We start from the raw sequence: 6,832 nt of genomic DNA, 5'->3' as shown, positions 1-6,832 counted from the left end.
AAAATGTTATCAAAACATTGTTCTGATTGTTACTGTACTACCTTTTCCAATGTAACTAAAAATACCACAGTAATTAGCATTCTTCCTATTTCAAAAGTTTAAATAAAATGCCATCATGTAAGTTTGTTTTGGAATAAAATCTGCAGGTAAAATTTTAATAAACATTTTTGGATAAGTTATCTTGATTTATTTAATTTCAGATTTAAATTCTTCTTTAGTTTTCTGGCAATAATTATAAATGTGAGTGATATTATATTTAAAACTCATAAATTTTACAGTGACTCTTAAGACATCACCCCAGGGGCACCTGGGTGTCTCAGTTGGTTGATTGTCTGGCTCTTGATTTCTGCTCAGGTCATGAATTCACGGTCATGAGATGAGCCTATATCAGACTCCATGCTTGGTGAGGAGCCTGGTTAAGTTTTTCTCTCTCAGGGCCCCTGAGTGGCTCAATTGGTCATGTGTCCGACTTTGGTTCAGGTCATGATCTCACGGCTCCTGAGTTCGAACCCCACATCAGGCTCTGTGCTGACAACTCAGAGCCTGGAGCCTGCTTCGGATTCTGTGTCTCCCTCTTTCTCTGTCCCTCCCCGATTCATGCTCTGTCTCTCAAAAATAAATAAAATGATAAAAAAAATTTAAAAAATTCTCTCTCTCTGCCGCTCTCCTGTGCTCCTGCGCGCGCTCTCTCTCTCTCTCTCTCTCTCTCTCTCTCTCTCTCTCTCACACACACACAAAAAGCTGAAAAAAACAAACAAACAAACAAACCAACTCTCTTAGATCCATCAGATGATCAAGGCCACAGGGCAAACCATTGCCCTGAGAAATTGGAAAGAAAGCCATCAGATGCAAAGCTTATAGTTTATCAGAAGCAGAAACAGCCACTTGAGTCAGCATTAGTAGTCATAAAGGACAGTTGACTAATTGCTAGAGGCTAGTGTTGACTATCTTGAGATATAAAAACTTCAGGAAAATCCGCCCCAAGGATCTCCTGCACTTTTGTAGTTTTCCCTCCAGGGGCCTTACCAGGTTCTCACCGTGAAGATCTGAGAAATATCCCTCCGCAACAGGGATAAGGGAAAGTATCATTTTTGAGTATTCTCAGAGAATTCTCTCTCTTTAATAAAGGCATGTCCATAATGGAAATTATTTTACCAGTGTGAAGTAAGGGAAATACCCATCCCCCGCCCTCCAGGCCCCAGCCTTCCTGTGTCACCTAAGGTGGGGGAAAAAAAATGAAAGAAAAGAAAAGAAAAGAAAAGAAAAGAAAAGAAAAGAAAAGAAAAGAAAAGAAAAGAGAGAAGAAAGAAAGAAAGAAAGAAAGAAAGAAAGAAAGAAAGAAAGAAAAAGAAAAAGGCTGAGTAGCACCTGTGAAGATCACAGTTCAGGGACATAGACATACCAGAAAATGACCCAATTTGATCTTACCACTAGAGAACATTTATCTTGCCCCACATCTTACTGCCACATCAACAGGCTTCTATATGCTACCTGGGAATTGAGGCTGAAAAGAATTGTAAGACTCAGACCCTATTCAATAAGGAGTCTCAAGGGAAATCCAAGACAACAGAGGAGACAAAAGCTGCAAAAGGAATTTTAGTTTCTGACATCTGCAGCTAGAGCAGATTTAAACACAACATAAGTCCTAGCCAAGTAAACATAAAACTAAATACCAAGAGCCTTTAGTCTTTAAACATAAAACCAAACACCAAGATTTACCACCGTTCCTAAAGTTAATATGGTTGGTTTTCAAAATTCATCATAAGAATACAGCATATCATTAGGAGTTATGCCAAGTATGTGTGTGTGTGTGTGTGTGTGTGTGTGTGTGTGTGTGTGTGTTTGTTATTTACACCAGTAAATTAATAAATTGCGTTGTCTTGGCTGGCTGCAGAGGGCTACTCGACAGGCTCTCCAGCCAGCACCTTACATACTCCACTGGCTCCAAGGCCCTCAGTCTCTGCTCATCTCACTGTAGGCCATGCCAACATGAGCAGCAAAGAAGGATCAGGAGGTTCAGGAAAGGGAAACATAACAGTTCCCCACATAACCAGAGAAGAGAAGGGAAGGATGTTCATTCACCTGCACTTATGATATTGGCCTTCAAATCATTTCAGCAGAAACTTGATGCAAAACATGAGAAATAGGAGAGACTTGTGAAACTTTATGGACATATAACTGTTAAACATAGAAGGACAATTTTTCATCTCCATTGGCTTACAAGTTCTCCTGATATGGAAGAAATATTGACTGACTCGGAAATTAAATTGGATGGTATTAGACAAAAGGTGTTACAAGTAGCTCAAGAGCTCTCAGGAGAAGACATGCACCAATTCCATAGAACCGTTACTATAGGACTGAGGGAATATGTGGGCATTATCTCTTTTCAGCACCTCATTAGAACATGATCACTTACCAATGTGGATGAAATTAAATAATTGATATTTACCACAGAATAATATGGAAAAGAAAATGAGACCCCCTCCTTTGATGCACAGGATAAGCAGTTTGGGACTTGGCAACTAAAAGTCACCCCTGTTGATTACCTTCTGGAAGTGGCTCATTTAACTGGAGAGTTGATGCAGATGTGTATTAACAGATGGGGAAAGGGGGACATTGACACCCCCTTTTGAGGTGAGCCGGTTTTTACATCAGGTTTATGATGGGTTTTTATTCACTGGTAATATGGACCTTATGCAGTTTCTAAGAAGCTGTATACCTTGAGACAAAGTTTGGCCAAAGTGGATAATACTTGGTTATGCCTTTAAAGTCAGAGGTTCAGAAATTCCAGAACATATGCTGGCAGATGTCTTTTCAGTTAAAACAGAAATGATTGATCAAGATAAGGGCATTTCTTAGAATACCGTACTTCAGTTGTTATTCTCTTGAGAGATCAGTTTGTAAGACTATTATTTAGTATTTCACTTGAGTTTATTGTGGTTTTTATGTAGAAATGTTTTCAGTTGTACTTGTTTTAAAATGTATATAAGCAGTACATAAAATTATGAAAACAAATAATTTCTTATGTCTTATAAAAGTTTGCATGCAAATGTTTGCACCTATGCCTATCTGAATTTTTGGTGGCTACACTTCGTTGTTTATCTTAGGAATGTGAACATGCTTCAGAGAGCACTTTCTGCTATACCTATTTTAATTCATATTGTGTGAATTTTGGAGTGTTAATATTTAGTGGAAGTCATTTATGATTTAACTTAGTGATTTTGTTATATATAGAAAAAAGATTTCTTACTTGTACATCTGGACTTGCCTTTCCTGTTTAAATTTCTTGGTAATATTTTGCCAAGTCTCCAAAATAGGTTTATTCCACAGAACAATAATTAAAAAAATATATATCAGGTTATCAGTGTACTTAATTTTATGAGGTTTTATAGTGAGAATTCATATTGTATTCTTGCCAGTGTTCAGGCAATTTTGAATCCATTTGAAACAACCTTCCAGAAAAATCGACAGATACCCTGATTTTAGTTTTTACATTTAATTTTTATCCTTTATCACAGAAAGTCTGATAGCGAATTGGAGCTAATATTTTCAGTGGTATTTAAGTTTAATTATGCACTTGTACATACATCTGAAAAAGCTTTTAGTAATGGTTATTAGCAGTTCTTTTGTTGTCATTATATTACATTTGGCATGTTTCTTGTAAATGCATTTATAACAAATTACATTTAAGTAATTATAATGAAGTTTGAGATTTTCCAAATACTAAGTTAATTCAAACCTTTATAGTTGTCAGATTGTGTTATTTGATAGTAAAAAAGTTGCCACAGAAAATTTATCATGTACATCTCAGCAAAAAGACAATTGTCAACAGAGTTGGGAATAGCAATGGTAGTCTCTAGTAATGTTTAGAATTGGAGTTTGCCTATGAAATTCGTTATAGATTCTTCCTTGTGATATGAAACTGACTTGAGCATAATACTTTTGGCTGACAACCAGACATTTCCTTTTGGTTTTGTGAATTTTGGGAATCTATGTACTGGATTTTATTTTTGGAAAGATTAGCTGCTCTGTTTGCAAGAACCTGATCCTTTGAAAGTGAAATTAAAAAAAAAGTCATATAAAGGGAAATAAAATATACATATGCATAATGCATTAGGTTGGTTGGTTAAATTTGGAGGTGAGCCTTTTGGGAAATCATTAGGGTGGAGATTTCATGAATGAGATTAGTGTCCTCTAAAAGTGATTCCAGAGAGCTCCCTTGCCTCTTCTGCTAGGTGAGGATACAACAAGAATGCAGCCTTTTATGAATCAGGATATGGCCCTCACCATACACTGAGTGTATGGGCAACTTGGATTTTGACTTCCATTTTCTAGAAATTTAAGATATAAATATTTTTTAAACCATACAGTCTATAGAATTTTGTTACAGCAACCCAAATGGACTAAAACAGAAATTGGTTCTAAGAAGTGAGGTGCTTCTGTAACCAATACTTAAAAATCTGAAAGCAGCTTTGATCCTGGAGAATGAGTAGAGCCTGGAAGAGTGTTGAAGTGATGATAAAAAAATGCCTATAGTGCCATGGGCATACCTTTGAAGGTGATTCTCTTACAGCTCAGAAAGAAAAGAGCTATAGATAAAGCATTAAACATGAACAATATTCATGTAATCTTGAACAGAATGTTGGTAAATATAAGAGCAGTAAGGGCCATTCTGGTGAGGTCTGATAGAACTGAGGAACATGTTAGTGGAAACAGAAGGTAAGGAAAACCTTGTTATAAAGCATCTGAAGCTTTAATTGTGTCTGTGTTCTATTGTTTTGTGGAAGGTAGAACTTGTGAGTAATGAAGTGGATAGTTATTTGAAGCTATTTTTAAGCAAAACGTTGAAGGTTCTGACTGCTTATAGTAAATAAACTATGTGAAGGGAGAAATGACTTAAAGATGGAATTAAGAAAAAAAGGAAGTAGAACTTAAAACTTAGGAAAGTTCTCAGCCTATCCATATTATAAATATGAGAACACTAAGGGCTGTGGCCAGTTGGCCATTTGAGAAGATTTGTGTGGGTCAGCCATCACACCAGAAACCAAGAGCTATTGTTCTGGACCATGGAAGGATGACTCCAAAGGCAATTCAGAGATCATCAGGTCTGTTTTACTAATCACGGGCCCAAAATGTAAGGACCTGGGAGGAAGTGTGGTTTCAAAGGAGGACCTGTGCCTTTGTGAGCCACTGTTTACACAGTGCCAGGTGCCACCTAACCTTGCAGGCTCCCTTCACACTCTGGCACCAGGCTCCTTCACTGTCCCAGGTATGGTTTTGGTAGGCTCTAGTGCAATGATAGCCTCCACTCAGGAGTGCACAGGAAGCAAATTCAGTAGCTTCCTCTAGCCACAGTCCTCACCAGCAAGCAGTGTGTAAAAGCCCAAGTGGACATGTCTACCTTTACCTGGATTTTAAAGGATGGAGCCACCAGTCAGACTGGTAGGACCCAGGTAGAGAGCCACTACAGGGCTCTCCCCCTGAGCCCAGGTAGTGACATTGCCACCCCAGGAGACTGTGAAGACTGAGCAGTAAGCCAAAGCTTATCATTCTTGACTTTTAAGGTTTATTGTTATTTTTCAGCATTAGGTTTGAGACTTACTTAGAACCTGTTACCTCTTTCTTCATTTTTTTTACTCCCTCTTGGAATGGAAATGTTTATCTTACGTATGACCCACCATTATATTTTGGAAGCTTGTAATTTGTTTGGCTTTACAAGGTTCACATCTGCGTAGCAATTTGCCTCAGGATGAATTATATACACAGTCTCACCTGTATCTGATTTTGATGAGATTTTATACTTTAGACTTTTGAGTTGATGCTGGGATGAGTTAAAACTTTTGGTGTTATTGAGATGGAATGGACTTATTTTGCATGTGACAAAGACATGAGTTTTGGGGAGCCAGGGCAGAATTATAAAGAATGTGGTCCCCTAAAATTCATATGTTGAAACCTAATCCCTAGTGTGATGATATTTGGAGGTAGGGACCTTGGGAGGTGATCAGATCATGAGGGCAGAATCCTCATAAATGGATTAGTACTCTTATAAAAGACCCCAGACAACTCCCTTGTGCCTTCTACCATGTGAAGACACCATGAGAAGAAGGCCACTTATGAACCAGAAGGCAGACCCTTCCCAGACATGAATCTGTCTGCAACTTGATCTTGGACTTGTAACCTTCAGAATTGTAAGATATAAGAGTTTTTTGTTTAAGCTACCCAGTGTTTGATATTTTTGTTCTAACAGCCCAAATGGACTGAGATAGTATTCTATCACTCATTCATCCCTTCAGTTCACCTAAAAGCAGCACAAAACATCAGTACTTCCTTCTTCCCACCAGGATCCCAAAGCATACACCTATGCTACTTTTATTTTCTATAAAGAAAATAGAACAAGTGTGCCTAGTTGGCTCAGTCGGTAGAGCATGAGACTCTTGACCTCAGGGTTTTGAGATTCCCACATTGAGCATAGAGCTCACTTTTAAAAAAATGAACAAAAACAAATCATTGCATATAAAAATTAAAAAAACAAAAGCACAAAATATGCCACTTAAAAACATAACCAAATTGACATTTAACATTTAATCAACTTAGGTCAACTTAAACCAACTTTAAATCTTCACTTTTTTCATCAGAATATTTTCTCTGTCTCTTTCTGTTTCTTTCCTTCTTTCTGTTTCACTCTCTCTTTCTGACTTTGCTCCTCTCTCCTGTTCTCTTAATTCTGTATATACTAGAAAAATTTTAATAGGACAGTAAGAAACTATGTACTTAAAAAATCTACAATTGTGGTTTTATTGTCCAGGAAGTTTATACCATCTGTTATTGGTTT

At 37.4% G+C, this 6,832-nt stretch overlaps 1 pseudogene; it reads left to right on the top strand.

The window, feature by feature from the left end:
- Window positions 1–1,968: 1,968 nt before the first annotated feature.
- LOC122476218 lies at window positions 1,969–2,859 on the top strand (annotated as a pseudogene).
- The last annotated feature ends 3,973 nt before the right edge of the window (window positions 2,860–6,832 follow it).

The sequence above is a fragment of the Prionailurus bengalensis genome, chromosome E4 (genome assembly GCF_016509475.1).
Source record: "Prionailurus bengalensis isolate Pbe53 chromosome E4, Fcat_Pben_1.1_paternal_pri, whole genome shotgun sequence".
In the NCBI taxonomy this organism is placed as follows: Eukaryota; Metazoa; Chordata; class Mammalia; order Carnivora; family Felidae; genus Prionailurus; species Prionailurus bengalensis.
Note: the sequence above shows the minus strand (reverse complement) of the source record. Positions and strands in the feature narration are given on the sequence as shown.